This window comes from Urocitellus parryii, chromosome 1 (genome assembly GCF_045843805.1).
Source record: "Urocitellus parryii isolate mUroPar1 chromosome 1, mUroPar1.hap1, whole genome shotgun sequence".
Classification (NCBI taxonomy): domain Eukaryota; kingdom Metazoa; phylum Chordata; class Mammalia; order Rodentia; family Sciuridae; genus Urocitellus; species Urocitellus parryii.
Window position 1 is genome coordinate 215,100,846 of NC_135531.1, and position 16,880 is coordinate 215,117,725.

The window sequence follows — 16,880 nt, forward strand, 5'->3', positions numbered from 1 at the left end:
GGGTTCATCGGTGGATCTACACGTTAAGCTTCTCGGGTGATTCTTGTGTATTCTCATATACAAAACAGACCTGGTTACTTATTTTAACCAAATTTTTAGCAAGCCCCTAAGGAGACCTTGAAGCTGACATTGGGCTCCCTTCCGTGGCTGCTCCGTTTCCTGTAGGGGAGACCCAGCGGAGCCGCGGTGGGCGGGGCTGGGCGGTGCCGGGTGGCGGGGAGGGGCCGGAGAGGGGGGTGCTGGCCTGGCCGGGCAAGGGTAGAGGGTGCAGCGTTAAAGGCTCCGCGCGCAGGCGCTGCCCTCTGAACTGGAACGGAAAACAACTTCCGGTTGCGGTCACTAGATCAGGTACCGGCGACCTGTAGCGTGAGAGAGCGTGGTGGAAAACCCTGAACTGTGAGTAAAAAGTTCGTGAGCCAGTTGGTATGTCCGGATCCGTCCAGCAAGCCGACGGAGAACTTTGTGTGAGCTAGAGGGGGGCGCTGACAGTTTGGGCGCAGCTATGAGAAAAGCTGGAGTTGCGGAGGCAATCAATTCGCGAAAGTGGGGAGGGATTTTGTGCGAGAGAAACCACGCCAGTTGGCTTTCCGGAGCCGACCCGAGGGACTTTCCGGGCCCACGACGTCGGCGCAGCAACGCCCCCGCGGCCAAGGCTGCTGGGGAGAAACATGACCCCGCTCTTTGGACCGGGAGGTGGGGACTGCCGGGTATGCATTCGGGGTGAGCGGTGACCCTATCCAGAGGGTCTCCCCCACCTATCGGGAGAGGGACTGCCTCCCAGAAGCAAGTACGAGGGTGGTCACCCTTTTGAAAGCGTCTTAATAGGTTCCTTCTGTTGTTTTTCCCAAGGTAGTTGCACAATTTTGCGCTCTACCTTCCTGTGGGGTGTCATCATAGTCTTGTCAATGAGAAGTTGGGTAACTTGCCAAGAGGGTCACAGAGAGATTGGTTGGCTGACGCGGAAAGAGCAGAAGCAATCCCCGTCCACAGTGGGACCCTGATGTTAGGTGAAGTCCTCGCACGGGTGAAATCTGACTAGTAAGGAGCTACAAAAGCAAAAGGCTGCACTCGTCAAAAAGTAGGAGGGGGGATGATACTCAATTGTGCTCTTGATGTTATATCAAGACCTTATATCAAGCAAAAGTAAAGCAGCCTTTCTGTCATTTAGCTCATGGGAGAAAGCTTTTGACAAGGTGTAAGGGAGAAATGGTGTAAAGGAAGTGAAGTGATGTGAAATAGAAGAAAAAGAAAGTGATCTGCCTTCTTACCGGGGTTGGAATACACGTTTTAAAAGGAAAGGTAGCAGAGATGCAAGAGCTGTATTCTGTTGAAGAATTGTTTTGTTCCCCACTTTGAAAGGAGTGGTGAACCCTCAAATGATACAGCCGTGTACAGAAAGTCAAACCCCTTTTAAGCGCTTTTCCCAACCGTGTGTAATCCAAAGCCTTCCACATCTCATTTGTGCATTTGTTATTTCACTTTCTTATGAAAATGAGATTTTCTATGCATATAATTATATAATCTGTTTCAGAGAAAAAATGTGTAGCAGAAGTCTTGCAATATGTAGCTCTGTTTGTTGTAATATCACATTGTTATTCCTTTGTCTAGATGTACCATAATGTAGTTAACCATCACTTAATAGGCCCTATCCATGTATTTTGCCCATTTTTCGCAATTAAAGACCTACCAGTCTTTTAGTTTAAAATTCCCAGTTTTTTAAATCTCTTATAAGAAAAGTCTCACTCAAATCTTCTATATTGTGTGTTAATTCCTTTTTAAGCTTTACTCTTTTGAAATCTAAAAATTATTTTTGTACCTTGTATAATATAGGGATTTAATTTTTTCTTATGTTTTCATGAATGGATAATCATTTTTCCTGAAATAATTTATTGAAAATCAGTTCTTTACCAACTGACTAGAATATCTCCTTAATGTAGTAAATTCCCATGTGTCAATGTCTTTTTTAAAAAGATTTATCTGTTGCCTTGATCTGTTTGTTACTACCTGTACAAATACCTGTCTACTTTGATTATGACATTTTTTTAGTAATTCATAGGGCAAGTCCCTCTTCATTTTTCTTTTTCAAAATTGTCTTGAATATTATTGCATTCACATTCCACTAAAATAATCTTTAGGGGATTTTAGCCATTATGTTTATATATCTGGCCAACTTTCTAAATTTGTTAATTTTTATACATGCTCTTAAATTTTTAAGAAAACAATCATTTAAATATAGTAATCTTATCTCTTCCTTTGTATTTCTTTCCTTTAAAGAATTGCTACCCTCTCTAAAACAGTGATAAATAATAAAAATTCTGGTTGTCCTTACCTTGTTTCTTAGTTTAGTGATTTTATTCTGTCACCATTAAATATGAGATATACCATTAATTTCTTTTTTTTTTTATTCTCCATGATTTATTCATACTTATTAGCATTGGCTCCTGGCTACGAGATATCAATACATATGAGGATACAATAACTAAAACCGAGTACATACATAAATCTGCTAAGTTTTCAGTTCCTTTCTTACATTAAAGCATAACAAACGGAAAAACGGAAAAGTAAAAGCAATGAGTTTAAGGCCTTCCATCCTGGAAGATACAGACTTGAGATTCTGGCTCCAGAATTTGTGCCGTCAATACCATTCTGCTCTCTCAAAACTATATCAGAGCTAGGTCACTGCTCAATGGCAGAGTATGTGCTCAGCACATGTGAGTGCTTGGGTATCATCCCCAGCACCAAAATGAAACAAAACCCTAAATAAAACCAAAACCTGAGACATTGCTGAACTAGACCTAGTCTATGGTTTCTTCCTTTGTTGAGAACCTTATCTTGGCCTAGCACTTGGGTTAACTTAAGTTAAATCATATCATTTTTACCAGGACCATGTACACATTTTTTTCTTGCCTTTTGAAGAGTGCTACATTGTTTGTCTTTACCGCCTTTGGTTAGCTATTGACTGCTCTGCTTCCAGCTCTTCCAGTTGCTTCTTCTCTGCACATTGTCCTGTGAAATCACTCTAATGAATTCTTTGGACTTACTGTTCCTCTCCTTATTAAGAACAGTGCCTCTTGCCTACCTCAGAGGTCAGCAAGTTTTTCTGTAAAGAGTCAGAGAGCAAATGCTTTAGGCCTTGAAGCCCCCATGCCAATATCCTGTCTCTCTTCCTCCACCTCCTTTTCAACATTTCCTCTTCTTCCTCCTCCTCCTTTTTTTTTCTTTCTTTTTTTCTTTTTCCTCCACAAGCTTTTAGAAAGGCAAATTCATTTTTAGTTTGATGGGGAAGGGCATACAAAGCCAGGACACATGGTAGATTTGGCCCTTGGGCCTGCTTCACATAGAGTTGTTTCTTCAGGTCAAGAGCCCTGGTCCCTGGGGTAAAAGCATGAGGCTGCTCATGCCAGCAACAGTCGTACTGGAGACCTAGCTTCCCTGGGTGTTGCTGGCCACCCTGAGCACTGGGAAAGACGTGTCTCCACAACACCATTCACTCCTTCCCAGCACATGGGTGAATTTGAAAGGGCTGGCTTAGCCCTTAGCATGCTTCACAATCACATCACCTGGAGGATGGATGGGACTGAGATAAAGCTCATGCTATTGGATTGAGGATCTCACCATGAGAACCACTGAACTGTAAGCCTAAACTCCTTAACATTATGTGCAAAGACCCTCACTGTCTACCTCCAGACTACCTCTTTATTTTATTTTTTTTTTAATTTTTATTGTTGGTTGTTCAAAATATTACATAGTTCTTGACATATCATATTTCACACTTTGATTCAAGTGGGTTATGAACTCCCATTTTTACCCCGTATACAGATTGCAGAATCACATCAGTTACACATCCACTGATTTACATATTGCCATACTAGTGTCTGTTGTATTCTGCTGCCTTTCCTATCCTCTACTATCCCCCCTCCCCTCCCATCTTCTCTCTCTACCCCATCTACTGTAATTCATTTCTCCCCCTTGTATTATTTTTCCCTTTCCTCTCACTTCCTCTTGTATGTAATTTTGTATAACCATGAGGGTCTCCTTCCATTTCCATGCAATTTCCCTTCTCTCTCCCTTTCCCTCCCACCTCTCATCCCTGTTTAATGTTAATCTTCTTCTCATGCTCTTCCTCCCTACTCTGTTCTTAGTTACTCTCCTTATATCAAAGAAGACATTTGGCATTTGTTTTTTAGGGATTGGCTAGCTTCACTTAGCATAATCTGCTCTAATGCCATCCATTTCCCTGCAAATGCCATGATTTTGTCATTTTTTAATGCAGAGTAATACTCCATTGTGTATAAATGCCACTTTTTTTTTTAATCCATTCGTCTATTGAAGGGCATCTAGGTTGGTTCCACAGTCTTGCTATTGTGAATTGTGCTGCTATGAACATCGATGTAGCAATGTCCCTGTAGTATGCTCTTTTTAGGTCTTTAGGGAATAGACCGAGAAGGGGAATAGCTGGGTCAAATGGTGGTTCCATTCCCAGCTTTCCAAGAAATCTCCATACTGCTTTCCAAATTGGCCGCACCAATTTGCAGTCCCACCAGCAATGTACAAGTGTACCATTTTCCCCACATCCTCGCCAGCACTTGTTGTTGTTTGACTTCATAATGGTTGCCAATCTTACTGGAGTGAGATGGTATCTTGGGGTGGTTTTGATTTGCATTTCTCTGACTGCTAGACTGGTGAGCATTTTTTCATGTACTTGTTGATTGATTGTATGTCCTCTGAGAAGTGTCTGTTCAGGTCCTTGGCCCATTTGTTGATTGGGTTATTTGTTTTCTTATTGTTTAATTTTTTGAGTTCTTTGTATACTCTGGATATTAGGGCTCTATCTGAAGTGTGAGGAGTAAAGATTTGTTCCCAGGATGTAGGCTTCCTATTTACCTCTCTTATTGTTTCTTTTGCGGAGAAAAAACTTTTTAGTTTGAGTAAGTCCCATTTGTTGATTCTAGTTATTAACTCTTGTGCTATGGGTGTCCTATTGAGGAATTTGGAGCCCGACCCCACAGTATGTAGATCGTAGCCAACTTTTTCTTCTATCAGATGCCGTGTCTCTGATTTGATATCAAGGTCCTTGATCCATTTTGAGTTAACTTTTGTGCATGGCGAGAGAAAGGGATTCAGTTTCATTTTGTTGCATATAGATTTCCAGTTTTCCCAGCACCATTTGTTGAAGATGCTATCCTTCCTCCATTGCATGCTTTTAGCCCCTTTATCAAATATAAGATAGTTGTAATTTTGTGGATTGGTTTCTGTGTCCTCTATTCTGTACCATTGGTCTACCCGCCTGTTTTGGTACCAGTACCATGCTGTTTTTGTTACTATTGCTCTGTAGTATAGTTTGAAGTCTGGTATCGCTATACCGCCTGATTCACACTTCCTGCTTAGAGTTGTTTTTGCTATTCTGGGTCTTTTATTTTTCCATATGAATTTCATGATTGCTTTATTTCTACAAGAAATGCCATTGGGATTTTGATTGGCATTGCATTAAACCTATAGAGAACTTTTGGTAATATCACCATTTTGATGATGTTAGTTCTGCCTATCCATGAACAGGGTATATTTTTCCATCTTCTAAGATCTTCTACTTCTCTCTTTAGGGTTCTGTAGTTTTCATTGTATAAGTCTTTTACTTCTTTTGTTAGGTTGATTCCCAAGTAATTTATTTTTTTGAGGATATTGTGAATGGAGTGGTTGTCCTCATTTCCATTTCAGAAGATTTGTCGCTGATATACAGGAATGCCTTTGATTTATGCGTGTTGATTTTATATCCTGCCACTTTGCTGAATTCATTTATTAGCTCTAATAGTTTCTTTGTAGACCCTTTTGGGTCTGCTAGGTATAGAATCATGTCCTTTGCAAATAGTGATAATTTAAGTTCTTCTTTTCCTATTTTTATGCCTTTAATTTCATTCGTCTGTCTAATTGCTCTGGCCAGTGTTTCGAGAACTATGTTGAACAGAAGTGGTGAGGAGGGCATCCCTGTCTTTTTCCAGATTTTAGAGGGAATGCCTTCAATTTTTCTCCATTCAGAATGATGCTAGCCTGAGGCTTAGCATAGATTGCTTTTACAATGTTGAGGTATGATCCAGTTATCCCTACTTTTTCTAGGGTTTTGAACATAAAGGGATGCTGTACTTTGTCGAATGCTTTTTCTGCATCTATCGAGATGATCATATGGTTCTTATCTTTAAGTCTATTGATGTGAATAACATTTATTGATTTCTGTATATTGAACCAGCCTTGCATCCCAGGGATGAATCCTTCTTGATCATGGTGCACAATTTTTTTGATATGTTTTTGTATTCGATTTGCCAGAATTTTATTGAGGATTTTTGCATCTAGGTTTATTAGAGATATTGGTCTGTAGTTTTCTTTCTTTGAAGTGTCTTTGTCTGGTTTAGGAATCAGGGTGATGTTGGCCTTGTAGAATGAATTTGGAAGTTCTCCCTCTTTTTCTATTTCCTGAAATAGCTTGAAAAGTATTGGTATTAGTTCTTCTTTAAAGGTTTTGTAAAACTCTGCTGTATACCCATCCGGTCCTGGGCTTTTCTTAGTTGGTAGTCTTTTGATGGCTTCTTCTATTTCCTCAATTGATATTGGTCTGTTTAGGTTGTCCATATCCTCCTGACTCAATCTGGGCAGATCATATGACTTAAGAAATTTATTGATGCCTTCACTATCTTCTATTTTATTGGAGTATAAGGATTCAAAATAATTTCTAATTATCTTCTGTATTTCTGAAGTGTCTGTTGTTATATTGCCTTTTTCATCCCGTATGCTAGTAATATGAGTTCTCTCTCTTCTTCTCTTCGTTAGCATGGCTAAGGGTCTGTCGATCTTATTTATTTTTTCAAAGAACCAACTTTTAGTTTTGTCAATTTTTTCAATTGTTTCTTTTGTTTCAATTTCATTAATTTCAGCTCTGATTTTAATTATTTCTTGCCTTCTACTTCTTTTGCTGTTGTTTTGCCCTTCTTTTTCTAGGATTTTGAGATGAAGTGTGAGATCATTTATTTGTTGGTTTTTTCTTTTTTTAAGGAATGAACTCCAAGCAATGAATTTTCCTCTTAGAACTGCTTTCATTGTGTCCCATAGATTCCGATATGTTGTGTCTGTGTTTTCATTTATCTCTAAGAATTTTTTAATTTCCTCCTTGATGTCTTCTATAACCCATTGATCATTCAGTAACCTATTGTTCATTCTCCAAGTGATGCATGATTTTTCCTTCCTTCTTTTATCGTTGATTTCCAGTTTCATTCCATTATGATAATTTCTAACAATTATTTATCAAGGAATTTTCCTTTAATATTTCCGGTTTATTAGAATTTTTACAGAGAACAGATTTTGGATTGTGGCCAAAATCATTTTTTGGCAGGCATGGGAATCTGCATTGGCTAGCACTCTGAGAACAGTTTTAAATAATAGTTGTTGGGTGCTCATTTGGTGTATTAATTTTTTATTCCATTAAGACAATATCTTTATTACTCCTTAAATGAATATTTTTATCACAAATGAAAGTTGAATTTCTTAAAATGGCTTTTTGGCATCTATCATAACCTGTGTTTTTTTTATTTGCCCTCTTAGTTTGCTAGAATAATTTAGCATATTTTCAGTTTTGAACCAGTTTACACCTGGTCATAGTAAAATATTTAAGCATATACTGAATCCTTTTGGTAATTTTTAATTTAAAATCAGTTATTAAGTTTCTTTTTCTGTGTTACCTGTGCCATATTTTAATAATTAAGGCAATGCTGGCTTCCTAAAAAGAACTTGGAAGATTTCCTTACTGTGCTCTAAAGGAGTTTTAAGTAGCATAAGAACTCTCCTGTTTTAAAGTCTAAAAGTATTCTTTCATGAAACCACCAGCATCTGGGAATATGTTGTTCTTAAGGTATCAACAACATTCAGCGAAGTGGTCCAGAACTTAAACAAAAAACTCCTTAGAGTAAATCCAAATAAATGAAAAGGTCAGACACCAATACTGTCAAGAGAAAAGAGCTGTTTTTCTGATCCTGGTCAAAACCACACACACAACTTTTTTTTTTTTAATTGTCAAGAAAAAATGCTATAGGTAGACTGAGACTGATAAGTAAGATGCATTACTATTCTTTTTCTCCTCTTCTCCAGTTACACTATAAAAGAAAGAGTACTGCTTCTACATGGGCAAATTCTTCCATACCATGAATGAAATCAGGAGTGAAACAATTGGGATACAATTAGTTTCACTTTGTTCTCACTAGCTTCCTGATTTTGCCAGGAAATTTCTTGCTTTAAAAGTAATAGCCATGGGGCTGGGGCTGTAGCTCAATGGTGGAGCACATGCCTCACAAATGTGAGGCACTGGGTTTGGTCCTCAGCACCACATAAATAAATAAAGCTCTTGTGTCCATCTACAACTTAAAAAAAAAAAAAGTAATAGCCATGCTTACATTCTACTCTAGCCAAATCCCACAGAGAATTTCAAAATAAGCAGAAAAAAAATACATAAGCTTAACCTGCTTTATTTCTTTGATATGAAGTGGAAACCATTGGGATAGTTTAGGAGACTTCTAAAGAATACAAGCCAACCATCTAATAAAAGCCCACCTCTTTGCTCAATGAGTAGCTCGTTTTTAATACATAATTAATATTGTTAAGTAATATTTGGTAGAATTATTAACTTTTTAAAAAAGATGATTCCAAATACTTTTTGGTCACTTTCAAGAATATGAACTTAGGCAGATTTAGCAATATGTATCTGAAATATGAAAGCTACTTTACAACACTCAGGTTATTTTCAGTAGGATGTAGGCAGTATGTGAATGCTTATATATTTATTTTACTTTATGGTCTATTAATGTAACAAGTAATAGCCAAGCTGACATGATGGGTGGGGGGGGAGGGGCTTGCCCTGTAACAAAGAAAGATTGTGTGTTTTTAAAATCATATCCGTTATCCAAAGGTAGATGATAGCCTTTGATACAAAACTTCTTTATTCTTATACAGTACATAATCTTATTGGCCATTTTGCCTTTTTTGTTTTCCTACACTTTATAAACATATGTTATTATGTAATTTAACTCATTTGTGTTCAATTATGCTAAGTCAAGTTTTAGTTTCTATTTCTTATAGGGTTTATGCTGTGGCTGCCATTTCTCCCCTGCTGTCTCCTCTGCTTGATGCCATGATTTTGAATCATGAGTAAATGTAGAGAGGAGACTATTACTTAGAATAGGTAATGAAAATCTCTTTTCACCCAAGATCATGAATTATCTTTAAGAAGGTAGGTGGTCAGTTAGCATGCAAAGTTTTTTGAACCAGATGCTGTATTTGACAGCTGTTCACAGGCAATTTATGCAATCCATGCAACTGAAAATAAGTTGAATCCCTAATCTGTAAATTCTTTTACTTGTGGTAGGATACACATAGAATTTACCAACCATAACCATTTTTAAGTATATAGTTCAGTAGTGTTGACTGTCACATTGTTTTGCAAACAAGAAAAATTATTTTTAAAGGATTGTTTTTAAAGGAAAAGAATTTGGGGTGATAAATAATGGTAATTATCTCATGGGAAAATATCCTGGACAGTAACTTGACTTTTCTTCCTTTTACCTTCAGATATAAACTCTACATAATGGTACTTATCAGCAATAAGTAATTAAAGTAAACAGTTTGATTATAACTAATCTGCAATAGTTTTTACTTAACCACCAATATTTTCTTCTTTATAAGTGAGAACAGTCTACTGAAAATTGTTAACAGTGAAAACAAAGTCTGACTTTTTAGTCATTAAGGAATTACTTCAACTTCAATGGACTAAGAAAACTAATGTTAGTTCCATTTTTAATGGTTACTTAGTAAGTTGAAGATATGAGTTCTTAAAATATTTCCAGTAGGATGATAGGAAAATTTTTCTATTGAGAAGCAGAACAAACTTAATTAGGTAATTGTGTTGTGGAGTGTTACTTAGATCCTTTCAAGCAAAAGGATATATTTTTAAATTATGTGAAGAAAATTTATTGGAACCAGACAGCAATCAATTGTTATTGTGGGATATTTAAAATGATTTTAGTGTCCATAAAAATTTATTCCATAGCATTTACTGTAATATAATTTCATGAGCACATATATTTGGTATCCCTAATGTTTCTCAGCTTTTAAAAATCATTATTTCTTCCTGACAAAAATCTCTTATGAGTAAGAAAGTCTGCTTCTTTTTCCCACATAGTTCTGTTCCTCTATTTATCCGAATACAAATTTTCTCTAGTTTTCTCATTCACCAATATTCTACAGAGCTCTGATTTAGATGATTTATGCAAACAGATTAATATTCACCATTTTAAGTTGCATGTCCTTTCTTTTCCATCTCACAGCCCCTATTCATAGGGGAACATTCCCCTTAAAGATCACTCATGTGGCTGGCCACGTAGTAAGAATTTTTTAAAATTGAAATTTTTTAAAAAAGGACTGGGGATGTAGCTCATTGGTAAAAACTCGTGGGTTCAATCCTGACTACACACACACACACACACACACACACACACACACACACGAAAAGAAAAATCACTCATGTGCCTGAGCACAACTAACTGAGCAGTGCCACATTTATGTTATCGTAAGAAGGACAGAACATCACATGCCCTGTTTCCTTCTGGTGTTTTACTATTTAGTTGTGCACTTCTACCAGTAACATTTGATAAACATCTTAAGAGAAAGAAGTATAGTCATGCCCATATGAAATTTTGGTTAGTGATGGACCACTTGTGCTACTTTGGTTATACCATCCAACCTAGATGGTATGCCACCTAGGTTTGTGGAAGTGCAATCTATAATATTTATACAATGACAAAATCACCTCATGACACATTTTTCAGAATGCCATCCCCATGGTTTGGCAACCCATGCCTATACAATGGAAACAGCAAAGTTAAGACTCATGGGTGAGGTCTTTGAGGCTGAAATCATTTATCTCTTGGGAGATAGAATAGAAAGTTTCACCAAGTTCTAACATTCAGAAAAATAGAAAACCTTTACTGGGTATATAGTATACAGTTCAGTAGTCTTGCATTTAATCAGTGGAATTGTCTTATCTTGTTTATCCTGATAAATTTAGCCAACAAGCTTATGAAAAAATATAAAACACAGGCTGGACATAGTGGCTCATGCCTGTAATCCCAGCAGTTTAGGAGGCTGAGGTAGGAGGATCACAAGTTCAAGGCCAGCCTCAGTAACTTAGTGAGGCCCTGTCTCAAAATAAGAAATAAAAAGGGTCAGGGATATGACTCAGGGGTTATGTTTGACCCTTGGGTTCAATCCTTGGTATCACCCCCCACCCACACACACACACACACAAAATTGTGACACTGCCAGATTTATGATAATCAAGTATTTTATTATAGCAGCTGCCTAATTGGAATATTGTTTAGTACAGTGGGCTATGGGTCTATTCATAACCAAAGTGTATAGCCTGGAAAGTAGAAATAGAAAGGTAAACTGTTGTTTGAGGAATCATGGTATATAACTCTCTTAAAGTGGGAAATGATAATAAATACATGTTAGAGGTGACAGTTCTCTTCCATTTTCTTTCTTCAAGTAAGGAAGACACACTTATATTTTCAAGGGTCTTTAAAGGTCTGTCTTACCATCCAATGTAGAGGATGTATTATATATGTATATGTACTATGTTATTGACTGATTCTCTGCTTTTTGCTCCTGATGATTTTGGCAAGTGAGAAGGCAGACATACAGTTAAGAAAAAATGTTTCTCATTTATTCGTCTCTTCCTTTGCTAACGTGCCAACTTTTCTGGTACAGAATGTGACTTTTTCTTATTATTCATACCCCAAGAGGTGGGAAAGGCTGATGCCTTTTCTGAGACAGAGTGGAGAGGGTAGCAGTTATTCAATTTGATTTCCTTTCCCCATCCTGAAACTACTTTAGATTTGTGTTGACCTCTCACCACAAGTGTGAATCCTAGCAGAACACATTGACCCAGAAGTAGAATAGGCTTAGCAGTGGGGAAAACCCAGGAGAGGGGCCTTTCTCACCTTCCAAATCACCCACAGGATCTCTCAGCCCACAGAAAAAAAAATAGACTTTCTTAAAGAATTACAAATCATACTGGGGTAGAGATGGTAGAAACCTTTCTTTAAAGCCTGTGATTTTCTTCAAACTTGGGCTCCCAATACATGTAACTGATCAAGTTCAGCTGTTCTGGTTGAAATGCACTATTAGAGGTGGAACATTGTTTGGCTCCTATACCCCCAGATTTGGTAGAGCTCCTGAAGCAGTGCTTATCCTTGTTATTACTTTCCTTATCTAGGATTGGTTGACTGTCATTTGGCAGAATAATACTGGCTCAGAAGGAACAGAACTTAAGACACTGTGTTTATGAAATAAGGAGAGAAGTTATTTTTAAAAAGTAGGAAAGATTGGGAGAGTTAAGAGTACCAGATCAGATGATTTAGTATCCACATAATAGGAGTACTGAAAAGAGATGCAAAAATAAGGAAGTACGTGTGTGTGTGTGTGTGTGTGTGTGTTTTTCAAGAAAATTCCCAAGATATGAAGGATGAGTTTTCATATTGAAAGGGCCCATCAAACACCCATTGCAATGGATGTAAATTTCAGAATATACTGGACAAAGACAGGAAGTGGATAGGAGCCCACTAGTTTCTAAAGGGGGAAAGATAGGTGAAGTGCAATATCAGGAATCAAAATGGGTCTGGGCTTCACCAAAAACAAACAAATGGAAGCTAGAAGACAGCATAGCAAAGCCTTCAAAATTCTGAGGAAAAATTACTTCCAACCTAGAACTCTTTCTCTGGTCACATTGTCAGGTCTGAAGGTAAAGATATTTTCAGTTAATGCAAAGTTTTAAAATTTTTTACTTCCCTAACACTCTGTCTTAGGAAGCTGCTGAAGATTTGGGCCATCAAATGAAAATGTAATACGAGAAGAATTAGGATACTAAAAATGAGGGATTTGATTAGAGGGAGAGATGGGCAAAGGAAATTCCCAAATACAAAATGAAAGTAAGTCCCAAGATTAGAGGGCTTTCCATCAGACTTAGAGAGCAACCAATCTAGATTTAACAGAAAATTCAAGGAGAGATTCATCAAAGAAGATGAAACTGATAGAATATCAGAAGTGTCTTAATATACCAAGAAGTTATATTACTGATAATTGGAAGTAAAGCAAATAAAAAATTTGGTAGGGGCCAGTTTTCAGGAAAGGAAAAGCAGCTATAGACTTAAGCAATGCATAGTAAGAAGCAAGTACAGTAAAAGCTGGATGTTAATCTAATTAAAATAGGATAAATAGCTATTAGGAGAATAAGGAGAGTGGAAGGAGCGGGTGATCAGAGACAACTGAATTCTTATTTTGCATGGTAAAAAGACAAGTAAAACTGAAAAATCAGTAGTGGAAATGCTACGTATTATTTAGAGATACACAGATAAATTCCGAAAAGAATCAGCCAAAAGAAGTTTTTGCTAAGGTGCAGCAGGAAATGGGGAAGGAAAAACAGGACTATTGTTTTTCTTAAGTCTTATAGAGCTATTTGTCTCATTAAGATACAGCTATTTAGCCAAGTGCAGTGCACGCCTATAATCCCAGCACCTCTGAAGGCTGAGGCAGAAGGATTGAGAGTTGCTGAGGCAGCCTTAGCAAGGGTTAGGCCCTGAGCAACTCAGTGAGACCCTGTCTGTAAATAAAATACAAAGTAGGGCTGGGGATGTGGCTCAGTGGTTGAGAGCCCTGGGTCCAATCCCCAGTACTAAATATATATAAACAGCTACTTATAGGTTTGATAAAAATAAAAACTAAATTAGGTCCTATGAGCATATATGGTTATAGGATCGGTGTAATTCTCCATTATGTACAATCAGAAGAATGAGAAGTTTTATTCTGTTTGTGTAAGATGTGTCAGAGTGCATTCTACTGTCAAGTATAACTACTTAGAACAAATTATTAAAAAAACTAGGGGCAAGATCTAATAAAGATTGTGATTTCACTTCAGAGGGATCTGGATTTATCTGGTTCTTGCATTTTCTAATTCGGGGACCTTAGTCAACTTATTTACCCTTTGAAGTGCTGTTTCCTCATCTGTAAAAGAAAGACCACTTATGCTCCTGTAGAGGGAAGATTAAATATGAGGAGGCTTATGTAAAACACCTGGCAATTAGGCATCACTTTCTACCATTCCTCTCCTGTTCCTCATGAGGAAATAGGGAACCATTCTCTTCATTTTTAGGATACTTGCTATTGAAACAGAAGATTTAAATTGTTCTGGTCAGTGGCTTTGTGCCTCTTTGGATTGAGGATATGCTATTGGGATCTATATCTTCTCTCAGTTCTGTATTAGTTTGAGAATTTAAATGAAATTGGGATGATTAATTATTGATAAGGAAAACATCATTGCTGCTTGGTAGGAGAAGGGCTATGGTCACACTCAAATTCTTCCACTAGACTGTCATTATTAGTAAAAAAAAAAATTATATACACTGATGACTATGGGAATTTAATGGAAACAAAATTAATAAAGTGCTGTTATCCTGGGCCCCCTGCCAAAGTACCGAAAAGAGAGAAGGTCTACCTTAGCAACTGCTGTTTTTATTTCCATATTCTATCCTGGTCTTCTGGAACAATTAAAAAAACAAACCACTATAAAAAAAGCCATTTTATGAAACTCTATTTTTCTTTATTGGTACATGTTTGTATAGTATTACAGAACTTTCCCAACTATGACTGCACCCTCCCCAACCTTTGGCAATGATTTTAAATGTCTTGGATGTCTCCACACTCAAAATTTTTATCCAAGAAGTCTGAGACAGGGTTTGCTGGTCTATTTTTTAAATATAGTTGTGCAACCCAGGTGATTCCAATGTATTGACCAGTTGGGAACCAATATCCTGTAGCATGATTCTACCCCCCAAATTCTAAACTGGAGTTGATGAACTAGAGTCCACAGAAAGAGTAAATGACTTGTTCATTTTCACCCATAGCATGTCTAAACTGGACATGTATTTTGCATGTACCTGATTTTACTTTTGGTTGGCTAGGCTTTTTAAATTAGACTCTAATTTGTAAGTTGTATCAGAGAAATCAATGCACAAAATGTAGTCTAGCTAAAAATTAAGTTTTGAGTATTTATTTTATAACATAATTTTAGATTTTTTTCCAGAGACAAAGGGAATAAATCAGCATATCAAACGTTTTTATCAACTCTTGTGTCCCCACAGGATGACATAGCAAATGTTTGAATTTACTAGATTTGAGTCTTCATGTTTAAGAAAAAGTGGCATGGCCCTACAAAGAGTGGAAAGTTGGGTATTTCTGGCACATGTGAATATTTAAAAGGTTGCTTGTTAGGCTACCAGGGATTCTGGGTTCCTTATTTCAGGAATATTTAAGACAGTGAGAGAGTAGATTGCACAGTATTAAAATATTAGATCTAGTTTTAAAATAACATTATGCCTTTAAAGTCACATCCTAAACATCTTGGGAATGACTAGAAGTAGAGATTTTGAAATCTCTGCAGCCTTATTTATTATCCATTGGAGTTTTCACAATTACTTCTAATAAAACAAGTTGTGACTTGCAAACATTTGTCCAACAGCCTCTAGGAGTCCTCAGGGAAATTAAAAGCAGAGATATGAAGAGCTGTGCCAGTGGTCAAGAGCAAGGAGTACATCCAGCTTTATAATTATGAGGCTTTTGCTTGTTCCTCTTTATCAGTGGTAATATTCTTGACTGCCCAGTAATTTAAAATTGTGCTTTAAAGAGAAAATAGGCCTTTTTGCAAAAAGAACCTCTGTCTACTGATATGTCACTCTCTTTTTATAGACGAACTCTCTCAGATTCTGTTCCTTCATGATATTGTTTTTGATACAGTAAATGACTCAGGAACACTGGAGAGGCAGCTAATCTGCTAACTTATAAGACTTTAACTACTGTTTCAAAAACAGCCTTGCCTTTTATTAATCTCTTGCAGCCTGTGACAGCTCTTATTTTGTGTGTGTGTTTTGGGGGACTTTTCTAAGATTACTGAATTTTTTTTTTATGCTTTTCTGGTCAAGACTAGAAGATAAATACAAACACTTCTACTCTTGAGAACTCACTACTAGTTAACATGACTTTATTGTCATAAGGTTGGTAGTGTAGAAGAGAAATCCCACAAACACCCTGACAAGACTTATTTTTCCTTATTTCCTTATTTAGCAGTGTATAAAGGTTAACAGACCAGAGCATTAGATAACATTCCCACCTATTTGATTAATTAGGGGAAAGACTGTGACTGTTTGTCTCTTTCACAGTGTTTTAGTCAGCTTTTTCGCTGCTGTGACAAGATGACCTGACCAGCACAACTGTAGAAGAAAAGTATCCAGGGGCTTATAGGAAAAGTATCTACGGGCTTATGGTTTCAAGAGTTTCAATCTATAGACAGCAGGCTCCATTCCTCAGGGCTCAAGGTGAGGCAAAACATTATGACTGAAGAGTGTGGCGGAGGGAACCGGCTCATATGATGATCAGAAAGCAGAGAGAGAGAGAGAGAGAGAGAGATCTCCCCTTTGCAGATACAAAATATATATCCCATAGCCATGTCTCCAATGAACCACTTCCTTCAGCTACACCCCACTTACCTCCAGTTACCATTCAGTTAATCCCATCAGGGATTAATTTACTGATTCCATCAAGGCTATAATCCAATCATTTCTCCCCCAACCCTTCTTGCGTTGTCTCACACGTGAGCATCGGGGGGACACCTCACATTCAAAGCATAACACCCCGGGAGAAAAGCAGTGCTACTATGTGTTCAGCAGTGAATCAGCCAGGATACAGACCTTCTCCTCTTTTAGAACACCACTTTTCATGGGTTTCTAAAAGAAAGACCT

The 16,880-nt window shown here is 37.4% G+C and overlaps 1 protein-coding gene across 5 annotated transcripts in view; it reads left to right on the forward strand.

Moving 5' to 3' along the window:
- Positions 1 to 254: 254 nt before the first annotated feature.
- Positions 255 to 16,880, forward strand: part of Tank (TRAF family member associated NFKB activator) — a 68,659-nt gene continuing 52,033 nt past the window's right edge. For 4 of the 5 annotated variants that reach the window (XM_026393122.2, XM_026393125.2, XM_026393124.2 and 1 more), the window contains exon 1: positions 255 to 396. The gene's annotated coding sequence lies outside the window, so the exon portion shown is untranslated. Of the gene's footprint in view, positions 397 to 16,324; positions 16,458 to 16,880 lie in introns of those variants that run through there. The other variant, XM_026393123.2, reaches the window with a different exon arrangement.